This window comes from Maylandia zebra, linkage group LG2 (assembly GCF_041146795.1).
Source record: "Maylandia zebra isolate NMK-2024a linkage group LG2, Mzebra_GT3a, whole genome shotgun sequence".
Lineage (NCBI taxonomy): Eukaryota > Metazoa > Chordata > Actinopteri > Cichliformes > Cichlidae > Maylandia > Maylandia zebra.
The window spans coordinates 30,438,571-30,453,500 of record NC_135168.1 but is presented as its reverse complement, the minus strand read 5'-3'; the positions used below and the strand labels follow the sequence as shown (position 1 = coordinate 30,453,500).

General features: G+C 39.9%; 1 protein-coding gene across 4 annotated transcripts in view; it reads right to left on the bottom strand.

Annotated features, from left to right (window-relative positions):
- The window catches only part of il1rapl2 (interleukin 1 receptor accessory protein-like 2), a 499,122-nt gene that overhangs the window by 314,939 nt on the left and 169,253 nt on the right, over nt 1-14,930 (bottom strand). The gene's annotated exons all lie outside the window — the stretch shown is intronic.

The window sequence follows — 14,930 nt, the reverse complement described above, 5'->3', positions numbered from 1 at the left end:
ACATGCAAAGGACAATGTTTATCCAATGAACTGTGTGACAATTGTTGCTCTGTTGTATGCCTAAGGTTAGAAATTCTGACATTTCTTCTGTAGATGCTAATAGTCCATGTATAGGTCAGTGAACTCACTCGGTTAAAGACTGTAAATGGTGTGACTTCATAAAATATTGTAACATAAGACCGTAATGTTAACTTAGACATTTAACCTAGACATTTGGAGTGAGAGGAAGGACGCTAGCATCAACTAGCTAGCCGGTCGTCACGGCAAAGCTACAAGAGCGTCTCTCAGCATGGGCCCGAAAAAAGTTCTGTCAGCCGAGGAAGGAGACGATATTAAGAAGTCGCTGGAGTTTATGACAGAGGAGATTTCTACTGTCAAACTGCAGCAGAAAGCCATCCTGGACCTGGTCGAGGAAGTTAAGGCTCTCCGCATCCAGAACGCCGAGAAGGATCGGCGGCTGGCGTACCTGGAGAACAGAGTGGCGGATTTGGAGCAGTACACCCGGATGAACGATGTTATCATCACGGGGCTTCGCATCAAACCCCGGTCATACGCCCGTGCGGTCGCCACTGACAATGTAGGAGGGCCAGGAGAGGAAGATGTCAACTCCACGGAGCATCAAGTGGTTACCTTTCTACGGTCCAAAGGTGTGGAAGTGGATTATAACAACATTGAGGCTTGCCACCCTCTACCCCGAAAAAATGACAGTGACAAACCAGCCATCATTGTGAGATTTGCAAACAGAAAACAGAAAACAGCACTGTTAAAACAAGGAAAGAAACTGAAAGGATCCGATGTCTTCATGAACGAACATCTGATAAAAAGAAATGCGGACATTGCCAGGAAAGCACGTTACTTGAAGAAACAGGGAAAAATTCAAAATACATGGACCACCAACTGCAAAGTATTCATTAAACTCAATGGAACACCGGAACAAGCCAAAGTGTTGGTCATCAGAAATATGGAAGAGCTGGACAAATACTGAGGTCAACTTACTCTGGAGGTATGAATACACATGTGACGTGACACACAACACAACACATGGCACAGTCCAAAAGAACTTCATCTGCATCCGGCAACAATATCAACATAACTCATTGGAATTCTCTTTATGATAATCTGGAACTGAGAACATTTCGATACACAGACCATAATGTTCTAGACTTAGAAAAGGATATAGATCCGGAAAATAATTTCTTCTACAACATCAGCTGTAACTGCTGCTACTTCACTGATGAACAGTTTAAGCACACCATCAACACGGAAAATAAATTATCAATAATCCATTTTAATAGCAGAAGTCTGTATGCCAACTTCAACAATATAAAGGAATATCTAAATGAGTTGACAAATCCATTTGGAATTATTGCCATTTCTGAAACATGGATCAATGCGGAGAAAGGAATGGACTTTGGACTGGAGGGATATGAAGTGAATTTTGTAAATAGAAGGAACAAGAGTGGAGGGGGAGTAGCTGTGTATGTGGATAAAAACCTAAACTACAAGGTGGTAGAAAGTATGACAACTGTAATTGATAATTTACTAGAATGTATAACAATTGAAATTTATAAGGAAAAAGAAAAAAATGTAATAATTAGCTGTATATATAGAACACCTGGCTCTAGTATTCAAGTATTTAATGACTTCATAGAGGAAATATTCTCTAAAACAAATCAAAAAGTTATGTTTATCTGTGGTGATTTTAATATTGACCTGTTGAATCCAAAAAAGCATAAAATGACCGACGAATTCCTAAACACTATGTACAGTTTGAGTTTACATCCTAAAATAACCAGGCCTAGCAGAATTACACCACATTGTGCCACCTTACTTGACAATATTTTCACTAACAATATGGAAAACAACATTGTGAGCGGAATATTAATTAATGACATCAGTGATCACCTACCAGTTTTTGCAGTTTATGACACTAATTATAAGAAAAATCAGCATGAAGAACAACTGAGATACAGACGTGTAAGGACGGAAGAAACTATGACTGCATTTAAGAACGATCTATTAAATCAGGACTGGGACAAGGTGTACAAAGAAGCTGATATTGATATTGCATATGGCATATTTTTAAGAATATTCATGGAGTTGTACGATAAAAACTGTCCAACAATAAAATACAACAGAAAGCACAAATATTCAGATAGACCATGGCTCACTAAGGGTTTACAAAATGCATGTAAAAAGAAAAATACACTCTATAGGGAATACCTAAAACAAAGAACAAAAGATGCTGAAAATAAATATAAAAAATACAAAAATAAGTTGACCAATATTATACGTGTATGTAGAAAGGAGTATTATAGTAAAATATTGAACAACAATAAACATAATATGAAAGGAATATGGGATGTTTTAAACGGTATCATTAAAAATAATTCTGGACAACAAAGTTATCCACAATACTTTATCGATAATGGCAATATTATGGAAAACACTGCTGATAAGGTCAACAGCTTTAATCATTATTTTGTAAATATTGGACCAAAACTGGCAGAACAAATTCCTGAGTCACTGCCATCAGTAGAATGTAGTGAAAACCTGATTGATAGGAACCCTAACTCAATGTTCCTCACATCAGTGGAGGAAAAAGAAATAATTGACATTGTACACATGTGTAAATATAAAACATCTACTGATTGTAATGATATTGACATGAAAATCGTCAAGAAGGTCATTGAAGGAATTGTAGGACCTCTAACATATATTTGCAACTTATCATTTCAGACGGGAAAAGTGCCAAACAAAATGAAAATAGCTAAAGTTGTGCCGCCGTATAAAACCGGGGATAGACGCCACTTCACAAATTACAGGCCTGTTTCTTTACTACCACAATTCTCCAAAATCCTAGAAAACCTGTTTAATAAACGATTAGACAAATTCTTAGATAAATATAAATTACTCTCTGACAGTCAATATGGATTCAGATCAAAAAGATCAACATCTCTGGCATTAATCGAATCAATTGAGGAGATTACAAATGCTATAGATCAGAAACAGTATGCAGCTGGAGTATTTCTGGATCTCAAGAAAGCATTCGACACAATCAATCATGACATATTAATTAATAAACTGGAACGGTATGGGATTAGGGGGGTTGTACTGCAATGGGTGAAAAATTATTTAAGTGACCGGAAACAATTTGTGAAGCTGGGTGTCCATTCCTCATCATGCTTGGACATTGCTTGTGGTGTTCCACAAGGCTCTGTACTGGGTCCAAAATTATTTATTATTTATATAAATGATATTTGTAAGGCATCTGATATATTAAAATTAGTATTATTTGCAGATGACACAAATATTTTTTGTTCTGGGGGGAATCTAAAGGAGCTGCTGGATACAATTACTTCAGAAATGTGCAAAATTAAAAAATGGTTTAACAGGAACAAACTATCGCTAAATCTAAGTAAAACTAAAATTATCTTATTTGGGAATTCCCTTAGAAATGCACAAGTGCAGATTCATGTAGATGGTGTGGAAATTGAAAGAGTACTTTCGCCGTGAGAACATGGCCGCAGGACGCTATTCCGATGCTTCAGGACTGTTTCCACTGCACAGACTGGGATGTATTCAAGGTGCAGGACACTGACAATCGTGTCGCATTGGACAGTTACACCTCCACTGTCTTGGACTACATCTGTTTCTGTGTGGACAATGTAACAACTTGGAAACGATTCCGTGTGTTCCCTAATAATCCACCCTGGATGACACACGGAGTTCAACAACTTATTCGAACAAGGAACAACGCTTTCAAATCCGGGGACCAGGAGGCATACAGTGCTGCCAGGGCCAACCTGAGAAGAGGCATCAAGACTGCCAAGCAGCAACACAGGAGGCGTATCGAGGCCAGGTTTGAGAACAACACAAACCCAAGGCAGGTCTGGGAGGGCATCAGGGCTATCACGGACTACAAAAGAAGAACACCATCACCCTCAGCCGACAGTTCTACTCTGGCTGAGGATCTAAATCTCTTTTATGCCCGTTTTGACAGGGAGAACACCGACCCTGTCCTGTCCCCTCTCCCCTCAACCGACCCTGCTCCGGTCCTGAGCACTCATGAGCTGAGGCGTGTGTTCCGGAGCATTAACACCAGGAAGGCGGCCGGGCCGGATGGAGTGCTGGGCCGGGTGCTAAAAGACTGTGCTGCGGACCTGGCAGACGTCTTCACCTCTATATATAACACGTTGTCCTGTTCACTGGTACCATCCTGTTTCAAAGCAGCAACCATCGTTCCCATCCCAAAACAGTCAAATGTCACATGTCTGAACGATTTCAGACCTGTGGCACTCACCCCCATTCCCGCCAAATGCCTGGAGAGACTGGTCATTAAACACATCAGAGCTGCTTTTCCACCATCCCTGGACTTGCACCAGTTTGCATACAGGGAGAACCGGTCAACCGAGGATGCGATCGCCACAGTGCTGCACACATTACTGAAGCACTTGGAACACAGGAACACCTATGCACGGCTCCTCTTTGTAGACTACAGCTCGGCTTTTAATACCATCCGGCCATACAAACTCCATCCCAAACTCCACCAACTGGGACTTAACTCCTCTCTGTGCAACTGGATTGTGGACTTCCTCACTAACCGTAGACAGAGTGTCAGAGTGGGTAAGAACACCTCTTCCACCCTTGTGGTCAACACCGGTGCCCCTCAGGGGTGTGTTCTGAGCCCTCTGCTATACACTCTCTTCACCCATGACTGTATTTCCTCCTGCGCGTCCAATCTCATTGTTAAGTTTGCAGATGACACTACAGTGCTCGGACTTATATCCAACAATGATGAGACAAACTATAGGACAGAGGTGCAACAACTAGAGTCATGGTGCCACGACAATAACTTGGTCTTAAACACCAAAAAGACCAAGGAGATCATTGTAGATTTCCGGAAGAGGGGCCATAACAACCATCTGCCTCTCTTCATTGGCAGTGAGGCGGTGGAGAGGGTGAGCAGTTTTAAATTCTTGGGGGTAACTGTGACCGAGGACCTGTCCTGGGGCAACCATATCACCTCAGTTGTACGGAAGGCCCAACAGCGCCTCTACTACCTGAGGAGACTGCGGAGCGCACACATTCCCAGATCTCTGATGTTGAACTTCTACAACTGTGCCATCAGCAGCGTTCTGACGTATGGATTTCTAGTATGGTTCCCCAGCTGCACCAAGGCCGATCAGCAAGCACTCCAGCGGGTGGTGAAGGAAGCTGGCAGAATTATTGGAACAAGTCTGCCAGAGATCAGTAATATCTTCCCCACTCGCTGTCTGAGGAGGGTGCACAGTATCCTGCGGGACCAACATCACCCTGCGCGCCACCTTTTCCATCTGCTGCCCTCAGGGAGAAGGTACAGGTCTATACAGGCCAGAACATCCAGACTGGCCAACAGCCTGTATCCACAGGCTGTGAGGCTCCTGAACTCTCTGCCCCCCTCTCACAGACAATAACCATATCCAACTTCTTAATAGCAATGAACTGGTCTGCATTGGTGCATCATATCTTTATTCTCTTCCCCCTCCTGCCCCCCCCCCCCCCCCCCCCCTCTTTCTTAAATAGATAACTATCATATCTGATATCATATCTCACAGTACAATAATATTGAATGGGTTGCATTGTTGTATTTTGTCATGTTTCTCAGGTCTTTGTCTGAATTTCTACGAACATTATTGCTAAGGATTGTCTTATTGCATTGGAGTCACACTGGGTTAAATATGTACACTTGGGTTTTAAGGGGTATTTATTATTTTCTTCTTTTTTTTGGGTTGTATGGAAGCCCCAAACGCAATTTCATTGTTCTTGACAATGACAATAAATAAATAAATACTAAATACTAAATACTACTTGAACATAAGTTTCTTGGTGTGATTATAGATGATAAATTAAACTGGAAGTCTCATATAAAACATATACATAACAAAATTTCAAGAAGTGTCTCAATCTTGAGTAAAGTAAAACACATTCTGGACCACAAATCACTCCACATTCTCTATTGTTCCCTGATTGCACCGTATTTGAATTACTGTGCAGAGGTTTGGGGCAATACTTACAAATGTTCGCTATCATCAATCTTTATATTACAAAAAAGGGCCATAAGGATAATCCATAAAACTGGTTACAGAGATCATACAAATCCACTATTCTTAAAATCAAAAATTCTAAAATTCACAGATCTGGTTCATTTTCTCACAGCACAAATTATATATAAAGCAATAAATAACCTGCTTCCTGACAATATTCTAAAAATGTTTTCTAAAAGGGAACGGGGATACAATTTGAGGGGGGAATTAAATTTAAAACATCCTCGTATCCGTACAACATTAAAAAGTTTTTGCATCTCTGTGTGTGGAGTGAAGCTGTGGAACAGACTAAGTAAAGATATGAAGCAATGTCCAAGCATGGCGGATGTTTAAAAAGCGGTTTAAGGATATGGTTTTTACAGGGTACAGGGAAAAGGTAGAGATTTGATAGGGTGTTCTTGTCTAATATTTTCATGTGTGTGCGCATGCACGGGTTTGTTGGTATGGGTATATATATATATATATATATATATATATATATATATATATATATATATATAATTGTAGGTTGTGTATCCTTGAGGTGTTAATGGGGTTATTGAAAATGTGTATATGTGCGTATGTGTGTATATACGTATGTATGGATAGATAGAAACATATATGTGTATATATTAAAAAAAAAAAATTACACATAACATATAATGTAATTGCAAGGAGGTATTTCTGTAGTCTATTGATACTAGATAGTGGAAAAGGGGTGGGATTAAATAAGCTTATGCTTCTTCCTGCTCCTTTTTGAACATGGACGTTATTTGGAGTTGTGGTTGCTCGTTTTCCTTTTGTTTGCTTTGTTCATTTGTCTCTTTTAATTCTATTTTTTTTATACTTTTTCAACATGTTCAAAATAAAGATTCAATCAATCAATCAAAGCATTTATTATTCCCATTTTTTTATTACTTCCATTTCCAGTCTAAACTCAATCGACCCTGAGCAAACGCCCAGACGTTGCATGACAAGATCCTGTTTTCTTGTCGAAAACTAAGGCTTCTGCTTCAAAATCACAACTGTGTGTATTGCAGTGCAGCAGTTGTTGCATGCCAAAGGCGTTGCATGTTGTGGCTAACAAAGCATGCATGAGTGAATGAGCTATTGTGCTGTGGCTTTTAGAGCCAGCCTCTAGAGTGGCCTGAATAATTTGAGTTTTTGCTTTGGAGTTTATAAAGAATCTGCCTCTGCCTGTAGCTGGATTTGTGTCCAGTTCTGTTCGGGATCCATATTAATATATCCATTATTCTCCAAAATGACAAAATAATATTGATTTGTGAGGCTATTATAGTTTTTTTTCTCATCTATATTTAAGGATAACACAACACAGCCTCTTCATTTGGAAATGAGAGGAGCATTGCTCAGCACTGAAGTAAAATAACAGCATAGTAAACAAAAAGACATTTTCTCCATCATGACGATTGCTTTTCTCTTGAGTTGCTCCACTTTCCTTCATTGCAGTGTGCTCAGTTTTGGCGGGGGGCTGGTAGACAGCAGCAGATGGTACAAGTCAGAGTGTATTACTCTTTCAGAGGGTTCTGAAGTAGCCCACTTCCCTGTGTCAGCTATGGAGACGTCTCAGCTATGTTTACTTTGACTTGACCGTCGAACCAGAATCGCATTGAAATTCTGCACTGAGATGTTTAAGGCTTTTAGATAAGAATATTGTGTTATTGTTATATTGTGTTATTGTGTGCTATCTGGTATTATTCATTTGCCAGTTGTTGGTTAATAGCATCATGAAACTTGTACAGATAACAGTGCCTAGATCAGTTTCATGTAACACACGATACATGCCTTGGCTTGTGAAGACTAACTGCTGTCCAGGTTACTTTGAACCATCCGAACCATCCACGCCTGTTTGCACTTAAGGGGCAAATGATTACAGACTCCCAGATTTAATCAAACCTGTTTTATTATATTTTGATATTTTAAAAGGCATTTATTTTCTAGCAGCAGATTATGTGTCAAATTTTCTTTTCCATTTTTAACTTCAATGATTAAAATATAAATTTTAAGTATGAACAAACGCAAAGTGAAAGGTTCAAGGTTTAAATGTTCAGATTATTTGTATTCAAGTAGAACGTGAAAGGTAACCTTCCGCGTTCCTATGATATGCGCCGGATTGTGGTTGGAATCCAATAGAATGACGCTCTCGGCAGTAACACACGTTCCAGACGTGTATTCCAGCCTCAAACTTAATCGTGTTAGTTAGTGTTTTCCAAAGCGATTCATGATAGTAAAATAAATGTACATGTGTAGATTAAGTCCAAAAGGTTCTCATGTTTCCGAATGCATAACATAGAGATGTGTGGAGTGGCTGAAAGCGTAACATACCGATGATTTGTCAAATAGCGTAATATGTTACGTTTTGGGATGAGAGCGTGTTGGAGACGGACTGGAGGAGCCAGGGATCAAACCACCAACCTTCCAATCAGTAGATGACCTGCTCCACCTCCTCAGCCTCTGTGTAGGTTTGCATCAATATCACAAACCTACAGAGACAGGCTATCTAGTTCTTCCAGCTATGGCACAAAGGTACTACAGTATAATAGCTTTTTTTAAAAAGACTAACCTGCAGAAAAAGAAAAAAAATACATCTTCTGTACTACATGTCAGCCATATACCATATATATGCAGCAGGTGTTTAAGCCATTTGCATTAGTCATCAGTTTCTTCACTTCAGCTCAAATGTATGTTCTTAGACCCAGATATGGCCTCATGAAAGTGTCCTGGCTGTGCTTTGTTGCAGTATGTGTCAGGTTCTGTGATGATAGCCAGCTGAGATCAATGACATCACTGTTAAACTGTCTCAAGAGACCTTGATATGATACATGGGCCTTGCTGTGTGTGTGCATACATGCGTGTATGCACATCTGCAGGAGTGTGTGCGTGCCGGTTTGTGAAAAGGCTAATTCATAATGATGACAGGAAATATTTCATCATATCTTCACACTCAGTCATCTTTACCAAACAGCAGGGATGAGAGAGAGGGGCTGAGAAGAAGTGATGGGAGTGAGGTAGAGTGGTGGTAAAATAAAGGGATGGAGGGAGGGAGAGACAAAAGCGGACATGAATGGAAACAGGAAGATGAAGCACACAGGGAGAGGTGAGATGCACATGCTAATTCAACTCTATCACAACTGTGTCTTGAGGAATAATAAGCACATTTATATTGTGCCAGTCATCTCACGCCAACAATTACAGTACATGTATTATTTGTCATATCTCATCATTTATTAAGTCACAGGCAGCCTGTCCAATCTGAAGGTAAGCAGATGTCTGACCCATAGTTTGTTTTATGCAATATGGTACGCATATTTCTTTCATTTCTTATGACAATGTCACCACAAATTATTGATCCTAAAGGTATAAAAGTAAAAGATTAGTCCCTCTTCATTTAAACTTTCATGAATTTGCCACTGTTAAGCTGTCATACTGCATACAGCTTTATGGTACACACCATATAGCAAATGAAATGTACTTTTCATCTGAATCAATCAAGTCAGCAGATAGCAGTCTCGATATCTATTTCCTTTTAGAAAATGTATGTTTTGTCCACTAGTGGGAGGGCAATATTCATATCACAGTATAATCAAAGCTGACAGACGTTACTGGCACCTGCAGCTCTTTGCAGGAACAATGAATAAGTGAACTACTTAGTAAGCTCTAAAGGCACTGGCAGGCACAGTTTGTAGTTTCTTGATAGAGTAAGTTTTTCCCTCTGAGCTCTAATCCTTCTGATCACCTCCAGAGTCAAGTTTCACCTAGCCCTCAGAAAATAAATCATGAACTTTTCTAAAGATTGAACTTTCTAAGCAAAGTGTGATGCTGATCGACTAAGAAACAAAAGCTAAACTTAAAGGTTCAAGTATAGCATTTTTCTTCTTTCATTGGTATTAAATGCTGCATAGCATGCACAGTGATGCAGTGATTAGCACTGCTGCTTCACATCAACAAGGTCCTATAGGTTCAAATCTGGCCAGGACCTTCCTGTGTGTAGTTTGCAGGTTCTCACCAGGTACTCTTAAGCACATGCAATTAGTGAGGTTAGCATAAGTGATAAAAAATGGGTGGATGGAATATTTACTGTAGCATCAGACACATCTTTGTCTTTGTGCACACAAAACACAAAAGGTAAGAGAGGATTTAGAATCTGTAGCTCCAACACTTTTCTGTGGAACACAGGATTTTAGTAATCATAAACAAATCAGATGGCAGAAACAAGCAGCAGGGATGAGGATACTCCATGGGGCAGCTGGTCACGCTCTGTGGAAAAGGCTGAATAGCTCAGCAATTTGGGAGAAGCTTAGTTATCGAGCCGCAGCTACATCATGTTGAGAGGAATCATATAGGTGGTTTTGTGTTACAGGCAGGAACGGCTGAGGGCAGACCCTGGATATGCTGGAGGGCTTGCGTCTCCTATCTCAGTTTTTATGCTCTGCTTGCTGTTTTCACACGGGCCAAGATAAGTGACTAGAAGACGGATGAATGAATGGGAGGAAAGAGGCATTAAGATTATGCCCGGTAAGTTCAATTAAATGGTCCAAACTTTATATTGCAGGTACAAATCTGATTGAGGAATCACTCATCTTTGGAAAAGAGTTTATTACAGAGAAATGGCTCTTTCCAAAATAAAAGCTATACTATACGCTTCTTCTGGGCTATATTCTCAGCAGCATATTAAACATATCAGGTCCCCATAAGGAGAATCATGTGCTAACGGCTGTCTAAATGACCTGGGTAAAGTTTGTAGCATGCGTGCTTGTTGTTTTTGTCTGCTTCCACTTGTCTTTGCACTAGGATGATGTCGGCGTAAATGTGCAGTCATATTAATTTTGTTCCCACTAGTGCTGTCAGCGTTAATCTGAAATGACGTTAACGCCACAAAACGGCAAATCTCCGTTAACAAGCTACCGTGGATCGCCCCGTGCGTGGGGCTGGACGGCCAACACGTTAAGGAGCAAACTGCGCTAACACACTAGTTCCCACCAATGTAATTGAGCATTGCGTGGCAAATCCAACATACTGTTTTACTTTTGTCCATGACGCGCTTACCTTCAGGGTCATGCTTCACATGAAAACCAAAATAGTTCCAAACGCCACATCTGAATGAAGGTGGGGGAGGTTCAATTTGCCATGTTGCAAGGAGAGCTTAACTTCCGTCTTGCTAGATTGCCCTGCGGTCAGTGAATCTGCGTTTGACTACTCTGCCTAGGCTGCACTGTCGAGCGCAGATCCACTGAGTGCTCAACACAGACAGCATCGTCAGAAGGAAAGTTGATAAAATAAATTAAAAATTTTGTATTGTTCGATACATATGCGTACCGAACTGAAAGCACTGTATCGAACGGTTCAATATCGATACGAGTATTGTTGCACCCCTAGTAGGCGCATAATATCCCAATTGGTGAACATGTTATTTATTGCACTCAGTGATGGACTGGGTGTGTAATCCAGAAGAGTAAGAGGCGTAGCGGCCCTCTTTACTCAGTAATAGTTTAGCCAAGGCAGCTAACCATGTGCACATGTACACCTCACTGTGACTGATGTTGGCCGGTGTGTGCCGTTTGTGTCCATCTGTCCATGAGAGACAGTTTAAGAAGGTTCAGAGAGTTAAGCACGGCGCTTACATCAGAGTTATGTAATATGGCTCACGTGTGCTTTACTGATTTACAAATTGCAAATAATCCTCTAGTTATTACTATCTCTGCTGTTGGTACAACTATTAAAGTGCATTTATCCCACTCACAGTGAGCCCATTTATTCTCTGTGCTTATTTTGCTGCAGTTTAAAGGTCTGTGCTGATAAGTACCAGCTGAACTAAGCAGCATTACTAAGTTTCTTTTAAGGTTGAGTAATTGGTTCCTAAAGCCCAAAACCACTTCCACAAAGTTCCTGGTAGTAAATTTTGCCATCTATATATTTCAGATAAATATACATAAAAAATGTCAAATTAAAGGTATAAATTATAAATTAAGCATAATTATCTGCGATAATGCAGATATTTTATTTGCTCCTACACTGAAAGTTTCATAATTCTTTAGCAGCTGAACTTGATCAGCTGTAAGTGTTCTCTAGGAAGAGAATGACATCTTATTAAGATGTCGGTCGTGTTGTGTCTGTCCTTTCCATTGCATTGTTTTTTAGCACTCCTTCTCCGGTGATAAAACATAGGTATGAACCATCATACTGTGTCTTGCTTATGAAGGTGAAAGCATGAATTTCAATGTCCCTCCATGGACAAAAACACCTACAAAATCACCTCTCCTCCACATTTGGTGTACTACATATATGCCCGTATCTGGCTGCACATAGTGAGTAATATAAAACTACATTAGTCAGAAGGGAGACGTCCTTCTCAGTGATTGTATTGAAACATGGTGGGAGAACATGGCAGTTTTCAGAAACTCACGCCTGCTCCTATGTTTCTTTTAATAACTTGTTATTCATTTATGAGAATGCATACATTTTTGAAAGATGTAATCAAACACACTATTAAATAATAACATATGTATATTTATAAGTATAATATTTTTTTTCTATTAAATAACCTCAAAAACTAACTGACTGCCCTGATTGTTTGTTTTGGACTAAACTGCACTTTCCAATAGAAGAGAACATCAAGCTCTGCTGCAAAATCAGCTTGGAAATAAATCAGAAGTTGGTGCTCATCAAGAGCCTGAACTCCTTTAATTTACACGAGTTTTACTCTGTTTACTATGACTTTGTACTAATAGAGTGCATTTCAAACAAAACTGATGAGTAAATGTTCTTAAAAAGAGGAGTAAGCTGAATTAATTCCCACCACATTCATGTCACCGCTTATTAGGTTGAGATCTGAGTAGCAGCATGAGCTTAGCTTTGAAAGACCGTTTAAAATGTGTTCAAAGAAAGCATGAACTACATTCAAACTAATTTGGATCCACGTAAATAAGTGAGTCCAGTGCACAGTCAGATATATAGTAGATTAGAATGAAATCGAAATGCCCAACCATGGAGACGAGAAAATTCTCTTTTGGGTCACAAGCAGATAAAAAATAAATAGAGAAAGAATAAAATGACAAATAAAATTTGCAATTTGAATTTGAAATAGAGTCCAGCACCCTGGTTAGTGTCAGTGATGCAACAATTCTGATTCAAGCTTTTATATGGATATGATTTGGCCCAATTATCTGCTGTATTGACTGGATGTAATGACGGGGGATTTGTTAAGGCATGGCTCCAAACCAAAGACACACACACACACACACTTCTTTTCTATAGATAGGAGTAATGAAAACGTCCATTCAGCGATTCCTTCTTAGACATCAAATCTGCACTGTTACAATTTCCGTAGACTTAACAGGCACCTGATAAGCCTCAGCACTCTTGGACATATGGTCATCTGGTGGTCCACTCAGAGTAGACTGGTAAGCTTGATAATCTCATCATGTTATCCCTACCCTTTCATTTATTCATTTCATGTGGGATTATCTTGTTCTGCTTTGGGATCAAGGCCAGAAACATGTTAGTGGTACTCACACATGGAGAATACCTGCTACATCTGCACAAAAACAACAAAACAAACAAAAAAATTGTTTCAACCCAACATTGACATTTGTCTGCCATATTTCAGCAGTCTGCTGGTCAAACTTGAAGGTTTGGCACTTATTATTCTACAATACGATATTTTAAAAACAGAGCACTTAGACCAAGCTATTCAGCAAGTGTGCTTATTATTTGGTTACCCAATGAAGTAATAATAATGATTTTTGCTTTTCAAATATACATTTTATCTCCTACCTTCCCTCTGCCTTCGCTCTTTTCTTAAGGGTTTATAGTCATAGGATTTGTGTATCCATTTTGGCCCCTTTAGATCTCTGTTCTTTCAGTCCGATAGAGCCTTTCCACTTCAAATGATTGAACTAAAATCTAATGGATTCCATTAAGGCCAGCAATCCTCGTTCCTGGCGTATGTTCACTTTCTGTTATGGCTCAGTGAGACATGTGATGGAATAGGGACATTGTTAAACTGAAATTTGATTCACCTGCGTTTGTCCCGCTGAAGACAAAGTGAAAAATTACAGTCCATTATGTCAACAATAAAGATTCCTACATTTACCACGACTAAAATTGAAATTCATGAACTTTACAGCTATTTCTACCTTCTATCATCCTTTTTAATATCTTTTCTTTTCAGGAAAGATTTATTCTTGTTAACGATCCCCGTCTCCATATAAAGATGATTTAACTTCTCTGTGTGTGCTGGAGAAGCACAAACCAGCATGGATGAAGGGGTCAGCAGGGCTGTGCTATCTCTGCAGCATGTCAAGCATGGTGGTGGGTACATAGAAGGTATTTCATAGGTGAATACACTCTCAAACAAACAAACACACACACACACACACACACTGAGCCTCGAGGGAAATGTGAAGCGTGAGCGAGAAAGGGAAGCGGGTGGAAGAATTTCGTCCGCATATAAAAATCAACAAACGCTTTCTTTGGGTAATCGACAGCTCGTTGGGTTGAGAATCTCCACACAGTTATGTGCCGGCTCTGCATGACTGCCCCCCAATTGGAAGACTATTACAGTCAACCTCACGCATGGAGGTACACACAACGACATCAGCCCATACACAGAAAATGACAAACATGTCTGTAATAACAGTAACAAGACTAAGCATGTGTGTCTCTGAGCTCTTCCTCTCTGTTAGTGTCAGCAGTCACGCTACACTCGACTCTCGCTGTCTGTCATTTGATCTCTCGTTCTGTCTTTTTAATGTCAGGCTCAACGACGGCCCAACTTTTTATTTTTTCCCTTCTCACACTTGGACAAGCGGCCGACGAGATGGGGTCACCGTGATTTGTTTCACCCGC